Source organism: Lagopus muta, chromosome 4, assembly GCF_023343835.1.
Source record: "Lagopus muta isolate bLagMut1 chromosome 4, bLagMut1 primary, whole genome shotgun sequence".
NCBI lineage: Eukaryota > Metazoa > Chordata > Aves > Galliformes > Phasianidae > Lagopus > Lagopus muta.
In genome coordinates this window covers 28325598-28338662 of record NC_064436.1, presented here as the reverse complement: position 1 = coordinate 28338662, position 13065 = coordinate 28325598, and the positions used below count along the sequence as shown (strand labels likewise).

The 13065-nt window shown below is 40.7% G+C and overlaps 1 long non-coding RNA gene across 1 annotated transcript in view; it reads right to left on the bottom strand.

The window, feature by feature from the left end:
* The window catches only part of LOC125692375 (uncharacterized), a 62662-nt gene that overhangs the window by 15754 nt on the left and 33843 nt on the right, over nt 1-13065 (bottom strand). Inside the window, exon 2 of the long non-coding RNA XR_007376627.1 lies at nt 7670-7874. This is a non-coding gene — a long non-coding RNA (uncharacterized LOC125692375). The remainder of the gene's footprint in view (nt 1-7669; nt 7875-13065) is intronic.

The window sequence follows — 13065 nt, the reverse complement described above, 5'->3', positions numbered from 1 at the left end:
GATCCAGATTAAAGACATACATACAGATTACCAAGGGAAAGGCTTATGGACCCTCAGGGGCCTCCACATGGACATGCTTTAAGACGCTCCCAAAAACACCCACCACAGGTGCTGAGTTGTGGTGGGGAGGTTCCAAGGACAGCATGGGTAAGTTCACAAGAGCATCAAGCACACAAACAGACCTTGTTTGTGGGCCTACAGATCTCTAGGGCAAGAAGTAATAGAGCAATACCTCCCACTAGCAGTGGCATTACTATTTATAAATATGAATGTTGTACTCTATTTCTAAATGTTATTTAGATATCAATATTTAAAAGCCATTATTTCATCAATTTCAGCATCATTTTTGATGCAGATTTCATCATAAATTGGTTTTAGAACATGAAGTCATATGCGTGTGAACTGAGGGGGGAAAACAATGGAAATATCTTCACAATGGAATAAAAGCACCAAAAAGAAATTACCAACATTCTTATTCCAATTAGTGAACTGGAAAGAGTTCTTTTTTTTTCAAACCACAGTCTGAGACTTCACAAACACCCCTGTCCCCAAGCAACAAACAATGTGAGTGACCTATCAACAGAAAATCAGAGAAGAAGCTAGTTGACTGCTACCCAGCCTGCCCACAGATCCACCATCTCAGGGTTTTTCAGAAATAATTGGAAAATGCAAATGTCTATGTATCACATCAACTACATATTACACAAGTTTTAATTTCCTTTTGAGAAATAAACACTATACTTTGAAAAAAAGGCAAGTGATGTCTCAAGGAGAATGAATGTAATAACACCAGACGCTTTGCACTTTAACATGCTGCTCCAAAATCAGAACTTCTCAACCTTATTTGCCAAAAAGCAAGATCACCTTAAGATTACAGCCAGTGAGCTACCAAAACTGAGAAGTCCAGTGACTGAAGTATTAGCACTCTTATTAAGTACATATGATCAATAACCAGAACATGAACCTAGTTTCTGATGATATTCAACTGAAGTCTGACATATTCACCACACCATCCAATTTTGCACAGTTAAGTGAGAACATAAATGCAGGAAAAAATCCTTAATTTTCAAGTTTCTCTGTAGAGACAAAAAGCCACTAAAAAAGATCTGAATGTTTTTTCAGTAGCAGTGTCTCACAAAGTGCTCCCAGCAGGTTGATCCTCTGTGCAACACCCAACACATGAGAAGACAGCAGATAGCTTCTCTAGAAAAGAAGCCAGTGATTGAGAAGCAGAAGAATTAGAAGCTAATTTCTTACATTACATTTCTGAGACGTCTGTCATCCACACATAGCTTTGGAAGTCTAGTAATGAGAGAATTTTTTGTGAGCAAAAAAGACTATAATTAAAGACGAAACTATTGGGAAAGACAGATAAACCCCTAGAGAAATGTTACTGAATAGCAATGGCTCTTTCTCTAATACTCTAATGGAGTATTAGAGAAAGACAAGACAGGAGCAAGTACTAGAACAAAGTGACACCACAGTAAGATACATTAAGAGCAAAAAGCATCACAAATGAACATCAGAGGTGAAGGTACCAGGACAAAGCTGCCAGGTAGTAAAGGCAGCAGGTTGCTGATGAGAGGCCCAACAACTCAAGGCTTTAAGTTGTTCCAGAACACTTTCTGAAGAGATGAGTTACACCGATAATACATTGTGCTGCTTTGCAGGACACTGACATCTGCCCTAAAAACTCAGGAGAAAAGAGAGGGCTCACACAGATACTGACAATCTGAAAGGCATGTGATATTCAACAGGTTGGAAATAGTAGAAACTGTGGTCATGTCGTTAAGCAAAAACCTAAGGACAAGGGAAAAAGATGGCACATAGTTGCTGCCACCACAGCATAAAACAAAAGATTCAAAGGTTAACTAGCAGCTTTGACCAAAGCAGCACTAGCTGCCTAAAATATGCTTGAAGAAAGCAATACATAATGAGATAGAAATGCAATTGCATTTACAGCACTGTCATACAATGCTCTTTGCATAGGTAATCAGGATTTGTTTCATTTGAGTTGTGTTTGAAAATGACTGATACCTCTCCTATTATTACCCAGCATGTGGCATGTGAAACAAACATGAAACAGCATGCTTAAAAAACATACATTTTGAAAAAGTGCATGCACGTTTTTATACCAAAAAATGGGGTCTCTGTTACTTTTAACCCAGTGATCCAGGAACACCAAAACACCCAAGACATACCTTTGGAAGCTGTTTCCATTTGTCATTTTACTTCTCTCCCAAACAAGCCAACATTTGCTATGTTCAGACTTCACATCAGACACTTACGGAATACTCTGAGTTGGATGGAGCCCACAAAGATCAGAGTCCAACTCTGAGCCACACAGGACCACCCAAAAACCAAACTGTATGTCTCAGAGTGCTGTTCAAATGTTTCTTGAATTGTGACAGCTTGGAGTCACGTCCACTGCTCTGGGGAACCTTTGTCAGGCCCACCACCCTCTGGTGAAAAACCTTTGCCTAACACACAGACTGACCCGCCAGTCATATCTTTTGAGTTACTGGCAGAGAATCCTTTCTTATGTCCTGGAAAGAATGTAGCATTGTGCCTATATATTAGTGTATGTTTCCTTGAGCCCTGGAAAACCAATCTAAGGTAAGCACATTTTATTGTAATTCTTTGAGCATGAACCATCAGCCAGTGTTCACCCATCAGCCAATGTTCACCCATCGTATTATGTACTTGTCTAGCTGTATTCTGGACAATTTGTCCAGGTATGAGAAGGATACTGTAAGAAACAGAATCAAAAGCTTTGCTTTTGGAAGCAAAAGCAAAAGCAGGAAGATTACATCTGCTGAATTCATTTGGTCATCTCAATAAATATCCTGCTTCCTAGCTGGACACCAACACCTGCCTTTGTCACCAGAACAATTCAGGACTACAGACATTCTCTTACAGCTTATGTTCTTGCAGTCCTGATGAAACCTATTGGCGTAAACATCTGCTTAGAAAAAAGGTAGAGTTTGACCTTGTCTGCCTTACTAAATTGAGCTTTGTTATCTCAGTTTTTTTCTGTGCTCTCCTTCCTTACTTTATTTCTCCCTGGCTGCCTAACCTCGAGTGTTTTGGTCTTTTTTTCCCTTGGAGATGCTATTTTGAAACCAAAGTACTGGATAATTAACTTCTCCTCATAAATTTCTGCAGCAAAGTTTCAAGAAAGGCTTGTTTGGTGACATGTACAGTGGAATAAAAATCACATATTGCTGATGGGGAATTTTTTTTACCTGGTAGCACCAAGAGATGTTTGCAGAGACTGACAGTGTCTGAATACTTATCTTCTACTGCAGGTATTGCCTTGAAAAGTCTTGATTTTGTGTCAGCTTTGATTAAGCATGGCCTGTCTCTCTTACATGAGAGTTTGTGGCAGGTTTTCTATCTTTCCACCATGCCAGTTGTAGGCGGCTCTGATCAACTCTTCCTTTTTCTCATCAGTAACCTAGCACCCTACTTATATTTTGCAAGACATTAAGAAGGACTCATACTTTGCTTGATAATTACTGATGGAAATACATCCATTTTCTTCAGTACAGTGCTCAAGACAAGAATTCCTCTGGGCCTGGAAGCAAGACTTATGGGAACACTGTATAGTAGGAGGTTTGTGACCTTGCTACAGAGCAAATGCTTTGTGCATTACACAGGTTTCTACCCATTTGTGCTGTGCAGGAGTGCAGCTTGGTGTGTAGTGCGCTGCGGAAGCATTTCAGCAAGCCACATCAGGGATGATACATGGGGGTGAGTGGCTGAGTGAGTGAGAACTGTCCTCCTGGCTGCAGAGGGTGAGATATGCTTGCAGTAGCTCATGGATGTCCAACCTTTTGGCTTGCCTAGGCTGCACTGAATGAAGAGGAATTGCCTGGGGCTGCATATACATAGGTGACTACAAAAGTAATGTCTCCTATTTACTTTCATGGAAACCACCACAGATACAAAGAGCACAGCAACACTGTTTGATAGAGCAAATTCGCAGCTACAAAACACACTTCTTCAACAGCCACAACTATTAGTAATGCATTTTCACCAGCAACGAACAGGAGCCTGCATGCTGTGCTTGTAACAATCTGCATCGGCAGAGGTGATCCACTGTTGCCACTGCTGAAACACACTGCCCACCACTTCACTGTGCTCACGTCTACTGGTTGGTCTCAATAAAGATTCATCAAGCACTGATGATTGTCAATGGGTGCAGTTTTTTTTTTTCCACATTGAGGAATTCAGTGACACACTTTTGCTCCATCCACACTTCCATGTCTGATGCCATTCTGTCAGACTGCCCCTCCGCTGCCATCTGCCACATGGCAGCGACGTGTAAGGGAATACTGGTGGAAAGGTTCAGCCTCTGATGTGATAACACCACAATCCACCTCTGATGTCATGGACCAACAGAATAGAATAGGAAGCATTACTTTTGGAACGGTCTTCATAAAATATATGCTACAGTTAATGTACATAAAGTAACCACATTTATTTTAGTATTCAATGTTTTTGTATTGAAACATATTTTAAAAAGAGAGCAATAAAAACATAAAACCAGTGGGATACGTGACCTCGTTTTTGTGAAACTAATGCATCAGGCTGGTTTGATAGCTGTGGCTGCAATTCTTGGTATTTCAAGGTATTCATCAGATTTTTGATGAAATTTTACTCTTTCTCTACTTCATCTTTCAAAATAGTTGTTCAGAAATGTCCTTACTGCCAAAAAGCAATGATGTGAATAAGGTGTGACTGCGAAGCGAAGGATAGTTCTCTTTGGTAAAAGAAGTTTATAAAGGTGTAAAGAAACATGGTCACATTTTTGCAACTCCATATATTCCATTTGGAAAGTTACAAATTTTCAAACGTATTTGTATTGACTGAAAATGAAGTCACAAACCAAAAAAAAGTATGATTTTTTTGTCAATCTTGAAACCTATTCTCAAATTCCTGTATTAAAATGGAAAGCACAGCTGCGCATTTTTTGCTGTTTACAGGACTGTGTTCAGCCAACATATCAAAATGCATAAACTTATTTGCCATAACTTGAGTTAGCACCACACCATGCTCCGTGCCCTGCTTTCATCCCAGACAGCATGAATATCACCTTGATGTTTGATTGCTGCTGTGCCACGTGCGTGTGCCTGGGACTTGGCCGCTCGGCGGGGCAGAGCTGCCACTATGATGGCGCAGAGCAGGGGTGGCCACAGTCTGAGCTGTGCCAGGCCGCATGAAGGTTGGCCATGCCTGCCATAGTTCCTACCATGTGTCTCAGAGCTGTAAGAGCTTCTGACTTTTCTGTGGGCATTTTTCCCAGCTCCAGTCGTTGAAGCAATTTTCCAGAAAAGTCCTAACAAAACAGACCATGCCCTACATATGAAACCATGATAAAAAGAGTCACCATCAAATCATTTACTGTACATTAACTTTTTCTAATTTGCTCTTCCTTTCAATAAGAGCTTTAGGAAAGAGCATGAGCAGAGGAAGCAATAAAAGTTTAGCTAGGCTAGCGTGAAAGAAAGCTGTATAACTCCTTTGAGCTTTTGTGATCACTTCAGCTTGAAGCTAGAGCCCTAAAGGGTGCACCTGGTGTGCCCTAAGTGTGAAGTCCTCTTTTACACAGCTTAAAGGATATGAGTCCATCACCTCCCCAAAAGCAGTACTTTACTGAATGCACTGATGATCTGGCACATACCAAGGGTCTGACCTGGAGTTTCCTATTATGATTTCAACCGATTCAAATTATTGACTCCAGTAGCTGAAGAACAAATCTCTACATGCCTATCTGAGCACTGTAGATGAAGAAGCAAACCCTTTATCCACCTTGCAAAGAGCAACCTTGTTCTGCTGAAGACAGTTCACAGAAAATTCTGCATTGTATATATTAGGATAGGAGCTAGGGTGGTCTGCTACATTTTGTACAGGTGTTTGGTTTATGTTCTTGTAATGTTGATCTAGCAAAATGCCTCTGATTTTGACTGCACGCATGGATTTCAACTGATAAATGACTTTTTCCTTTGGGCTTACAACTTCTTAATATTTACTACCTTTAAAAAACTGAACAGAATTAATAAATACTGCAATAGGGGTAATTCAGATTCTGACGCTTTTCTCTGAAAGAGATGGAGACGTACAACAAAACACAATATGGACACAAATTAAAACTGGGAGAGCTGAGGCCAACCTCCTGTCTCCTCATGATGACTGAGATATAGGAATAAACCATTTCCCGACACAAATCATAGGGTTTTTTTTGAGTGTTTAGCCTGGATATTAGTTGCTTGCTGGACACAGACTGCAAGCATTGCACATTACTCCTTAGCTGCTATGGACTGATGACTTTCAAGACACGCTGCAAAACACACTTGTTCTTTCCTCAAGGTACTGGAAACCAGGGAAGGTAGAGCGATGACAATTCTGGAATGCAATTTATCTTTCACTGCTTATCTTTCTGGCTACTCTTTTCAGGTTATAGAGATAGCAGCTAGATTAAACATCTGTTGAGATCAGGTAGAAGCAGGAGTTTTCCCACTTGTATGCCAACACAAGTGAAGAAATAATAAATTTTCCAGCTTGGGCTTGTAGAATTATAATACACAACACACAAACAAAAATCACGTGATGTGCTGTGGTTTGTCTATTTATGCCACTTTTTCAGAAGTATAAAGGGGGAGAGGGCTGGTAAATGAATTTACCTCTCTGTGTCTGTGAACTGCCTTGGCTGGCCCACTGGCCAAATTGCCTGTAAGCTCCTGTGGTTGTGAGAGCTGTCCCAGCAGCTTGCAAAGCTTTGATTTAATCTTGGGCCTGACCAGATAACTAATAGAAAGTGATCAGTCAGTTAAGGGTGCTTAAGTGGATGGGATTCCAGGAAGTTATTTACAGCTGCAAGGCACTTCCTGCCCTGGCATTTAACTGTTCAGATATGTCCAGTTTCCAATTAACTGACTGCAGCATATGGGCAAAACTGCCTCAGTGGGGCTGTGCCCCTCCATGACTTTGAGAATCGTCGTAGAAAACCTTGTTCCCCTGAGCATTTTGGCTAGGACTGTCACTTCAATAATCCTCTTGCTACTTCATTCAATTTCAGTAATATGATGTGCAGAATATATATGTGGTAGCACTTACTCCAACAAAAGCAATTCTGCTGCAAACCCCAAAACAACTCCAGGGGTGCAAGCACCACCAGCTACATGCCAAACAAACCCATGCACATGCAATGAATGGAGCTGCACTGTGAGCATCCGCAGCAGCTTGCTGCTCCCTGCTTTCCTTGACTCAGTAGGTATTTGGATGCTGACCATTGTCTTGAGTCTAAACATACACAAAAGTCTAAGTGACCAAAGAGCCAAGCAATCCTTGGTTCTTCTGTATGCCCTGAATTTAAAGAGGCTGTATCCAGATTTCTGGGTAGCTTCCCAGCCAACTTTGGTTTTGAAACAGAAACACATTCCCTCAACTATAACTGTTCTTGTCACCATCCAACATGGAACCACAAGCATATATCTGTTCTCTATAGCAATCCCTCTCTACTTTCCCTACCTCTGTTCCCCCAAAAAGGTGGATAGAAGATTTTTCATTTAGAGAAGAAATACTGATAGCTTTTGGTATCACGCAGCACCAGCACTACAGAAGGCTGCACCACCACTTCATGGTGAAAGACATCATTTTATCTCACCTTCCTGTTTTCTTGTATACCATCAGCTAGGCATTCAGCAGCACAGAGGTTTACACCAGGCTCTTAAGTGTTCATCCTCACTAGTGTAGTTGTGGCAGATCATTTGTGGTGGCTCAGGGCAGCTTCTTCGCTTTCTTTTCCAAATGAATTCTTCTGGATCCACAGAGATGACTCAGTGCTAACATGCATCCTGAGACTGTTTGACCTGAAAGACAATTAGCAAGGATTTCTGTAAGGAATAATTGAAACACTTGTATTCTAGCACAAGGGATAATCCTTCTCACTAGTTAGTGAACAAAAGGAAGTTAGCAGATAGGAGGCTATGAGAAAAAGGTGAAGGTATACTCTTCTTCTGGAGAGCTGAGCTAGGAGCAAGTTTGCAGGTTTAAGAAAAAGCAGTAGAGGAAAAAGAGATAGTACTCTAAAGAAAAGACTAATTTCAGTTTTAATATTTTACATACCTTTCATACACAAAGAAAGGTTAGGATACAAATTAACAGAATGCGAGAAAAGGAACAATCAATGAAGAGCAAAAACAAATAAATAAGAAATTAGCTGAGTAAGTGCTTTTGTTATTGTTAAAACAAAACAAAACAAAACAAAAAAATTAACAACAAAAAAAACCTACCTGCCCAAATGAGCTCTTCCTGAAGTTTAAAATACATGAATAGAGAAAATATTTCCTTGCCTCTCAGGAGATCTTATCTCAGTCTTCAAACACACTCACTCCCCATCCTCCATCCCCAAAGCGTACATTGGGAGTTTGAGAGTTTGAGGTAAACACTTTCTAGATGTGCAGTACGACTTATCCCCAGTCCCACAGACAACTTCTAAAAGTGCTGTACTACAGTTGAATGCAGTATCTGTGTTTTCATTAAACTCTGAACCACAGTCTCCCACTCCCCATGGGGAATTTTCTTTAATATATGGTTTCAATTTCAAAGCAACATCGGTTTGGGGACCTATTCTGCTTTTATTTATGTAGACTGGCAGATGATGCATCTGCCTACTGACAGCAACTTTAATCAAAAAAGAATCTTTTCAATATAAAACTAAACAGTTAATTGGATACTTTAGAGAATACGTACGTTACACTCTCATTGTGGGTCTTGGGAGCAGCTAGACTTTAAAACCAATAAATAAGGTGTCCTTGTATTCTTTAACCATCCCCCAGGGAAAGCAGTTTGTAAAATAGTAAAATTGCTACGGCACAAATATTTATCACAGATCCAATAAGATTTTATGTGGCTTGTAACTACAGTATTACATGTTTTATGCTCCTTCAATTTTCAGTTTCTAGTACATCCAGTTTCTTCAGTATAGACAATTTCACAACCAGTGGAGATCTGTAAACAATATCTTGTTACAGCCCCATGAATACCAGGTGTAATTATTTCCCCTGCATTTTCAGTGAAGCTTTATTCTTCCTGAACACATATTGTTCATGTGCTAAAAATGCATGGAACACAAGGTTTAATTACCTTTATTTTATTAGATTTGTCAGGTTTACAAAGTTTTCCATTAGAAAAGAGTCCATTAGAAGTTAGCCTTCATTATGCAACATCCACTTCAGTTTTAAGTACTGGACTACTTTGTATCATTCAGAACAGCTTGTCCTTTAAAAACAAATAATACCATCATAAAGCCAAGGCATCCACTGAGGTGAGCTATATCCTGCCCCTTTGATAAAAAGACAGTTAATGGAGGCGTTAAATATTGCATCTTTAGACGTACAGCTGCCCAGGAGGCAGACTGCTCCACACGAATCAGTTCAAATCATTCATGTCTGGCTGGAAAGTGTAGCTGGAGTATTAGCATAGCTGTTGGAGGCAGGATTCATAGATTCCAGCCCCAGACTTGTCTGGGGCACAGAGGTTGTACAACCAGCAGGCTGAAGCTGTATTTCTGCTGAGAGCAACCCCACCTGGTCAATCTACTGCAGGTCTGCATGGCATTTCAGCTCTTACTGCAGGCTGTAGAGATCCAAAAAGAGCACCATGACATTAAGCAGCCACTGCCAGACCACTTGTTTCTGTCTGCTGTGTCAGCATGAGCACAGAGCTGGTGAAAGGAACTGATTTGACTGCAAAACACTCCCAGTGCAGGCAGAGCAGCAGGTAGGGGATGGAGCAGTTGCTGAAGCAGCAATGTTGATGGCTGCCCAGCACAGGGGAGGCAGACCTGACAGAAAGATGGTGCCCCAGGCTCATTAAAAATGAATAAGAAAGCCTTAATCTCACAGATATGCAGCCCTCCCTCTGGGCTGGTGTGGGAGCTGTGCACAAACTCCACAAGCTGGATACTTAGGGCATGTCAATTACTTACTAATAGGTGCAGTAGTAATAGACTAACAAACCAGGAGACTGGGAATTGGCACATTCACCATCCCAGCAGGGCAACTGATGTGCCCCTCTCTATGCAGGTGAGAAAGGGGCTGCCTCCATTGCTGCAAAATAAAACGCTGATCCTTGATGTTGCCAAATTGTCATCAGAATGATGCCTTTTCCCTTAGGACTTTATGACTTCCTCAAGGCTGCATTACTCCTTCATGATCCTTGGCCTGCTGGCTATCCCTGTCTCAGCAATCACACCTGGGTGGTTTTAACTTCTCTCATCTTGCACTAATTTCAATAGGTACGTGCAGCCTCAATGACCTTTGTTTTATAGCAAGAGAATAATAGTTGGTTTCCTTGGGTGAAGGTTTCTTAACCTCCTCTGACACTATGCTGAGCAGGCCATAAATAGGAATGCCATGGCCTGTAGGCAAAGGCATCATCTACATTTGATGAAGAGGCAGAACACAAAGGAAGACAAGGCTGAGACAGGCAACATACTGCCCTGCTGTCGGTAGAAGCAAAGCACTGCAACGCCTCCACCAATGTGCACCCCTCACTACAAAGCTGAAGAACCCCTCTGTTTCAGTAAGTGCAAACACCCTAAGGCTCCCACTACAATCCCAATGGCAAGAGGTATTACACTCAGAGCATATTTTTCTTTCTGAGAAGCAAGGATGGCTTTTGAACAGTGGCAAGTGTGCCTGATACTGTGACACAGTGATTTGCAGCTTACTTAAACATCCTACAGAGATGTTCTGCATCATGACTGAAAGAGATTGCATATTCTGAGTATTTCTAAAATAATTTCATTATTAATTTTCTTGTATAGCATCCATTAACTTCATTAATACATATTGGGACCATTATAATAAGTAAGTGGCACAATTATCAGGCTAATTGTCCAATAAGCTAAAACAGTCATTCTAATGAATGTTTCTGCTGCTGTCTCAGCTCTCTGTCTGGAAGCTCACCATGGCTCCTTAGAAGTGAATACCTCGCAGTTCTCTTCCCTTTGGTTGTCTTCTTCATACCCACCATTCCATGCTCTTCTTCTCACCTGCCCTTGTATGATCGCTCTGTCTTTATCTTCTTCACTCATAGGAAGAAACAGCCATATCAAGCTGAGGAAAACTTGTGATATGGCTGCCCTGTTGTCTGTGGTGGGTAGGAAGAACAAGTTTTCTTACTCTGTTTTTTATTATCCTAATCACTAGGCAGCAGAGTTGCTATCTTCGAGAGAGTAGTGGAAAAACAAATATTGCATGACTCTGGAGATATTTTTTATTGCAGAGCACTCCAACATAAATACCAACAAAGCACTGCTTCCTAGCTTGTACGCAGGATTACATCCGTAGTGCTTTGTTGTCCTCCTCTTGCAGGTGTGCTCAATGATCTTGGATGTAGTAAAAAAAAAAAAAAAAAAAAAATTGGGCTCTTTGCAAGGCCAAAAAGGAAAAATGCTAATTCATATAGGAGACAGACAGAAGTTAAGTCCTTCAAAAGATCTTACCTCGAGAACTAGCACTACAACAAGCAATTTATTCACTGACAAGAAGTTGGACAACTCAGCGGAGGGAAAGAAGATAAAAATAAGGAAGGGGCCAGCTGAAAGACTTAGCAACCTACCATAGTTCCAATTAACTAGAGAGAAAGTTCCAATTAAGTAGAAAGAATGACTAAAAAGAACAGAAATTAAACTGGAGTGATCACATCGCTGCAGATGTCTTGAATTTTTTATCAGATACTGTCAGTTGGTAAAGAAGATTGATGTTTGTAAGATTCTTGCACAAATATTGTTTAATGAGAGACTGAGTGAGAGATTAGACTGGATAACCTCACGATGTCATTTCCACTCAGCACCTCTACGATTTAAAGAGTTGGAGCACTGAGAACCTTAGTCATAGACATATGAGTGAGGGATTGGGGCATGAGTGGAGAACAATGAATAGTTCTTCTGAGCAAAGAAGTGAAGAAGTAAAAGGAGTGGCTGAGAAAACATTCTCAGAAGATGAGCAGGGAGGTATTCATCTGCTTGTCTGATGTCAGCTTGCAAGGATTGCTCACCTTCCCCCTCCCTGTTAAAGTCAGTCAGAAACCTCCCAGTGACTTCAGAGAAAACAAGCCCAGCCCTCCAACACTTGAAAACTCCTATCTTTCAACATGCTGATAAACTTTAGAAGTGTCAGAAGGCCAAAAATGAGAGAAAGGAAAAAGTTATATAAATGCAATTAGTAAAATACATTAAAACAAAAATAAACAAACAAAAGTCCTCTCATTTCTGTATAATAAAAAAAAAATCTTGGAACTTATCTCCACTTCTTTTTCTTGTCTTAAAAAGAAAAATCCTCTACTGCACGCGTGCACACACACACACAAACACACAAAGAACAAACACTTCACATGCTACTGGAACATGAAATCCACTTGGAAAAAAAATCTTGCGTTGGAGAGTTTCTGTGAGGAATGAAGATGTTTCCCAAACCCTCTGTTCAGACAGGAGCTAAGTACAAAAAGACTGCCCCACCAGCCTGTATCTACACTGTCAATTCTGAAAAGTGACCACCCCCTGTTAACTCCTAGGGTGGCCACACTTCTACCAAAAAAAAAAAAAGTAGAAAAAGTAGAAGTGAAAAAGTAGATGTGATTGCTCATCCATCAAATTCAGAGCCCTGAACATTCAAGGAACTGAATCTTGGTAGCTCCTGTGTTTGAGGTCTTCTTCAGACCTGGTGTTCAACATAGGCTGTAGACATAGTCTTTACTCATCAAACAGCAACAAAGATCATGTTACAGTAGTGTTTTCAAAGGGAGGGAGAACATAATGCTGATTCCCATTTTTCTTCATCTCTGATATTTCAAGAACATATACATTCATATAGCCAAGTCCTCTAGTGTATCATTGGGCAGAGAACCAAGGCTGAGAGGTTTTGCAAAGCCTGTTTTCACCATTATGTTTCTTCCTCAGTGCAGACATGTAGACGGCCAAATTGAAACTGAACACTTCAGAGGAACTCCCAGGTCAAAGAATCAAGTCTACACATTGAAATGAAACCCCATCAT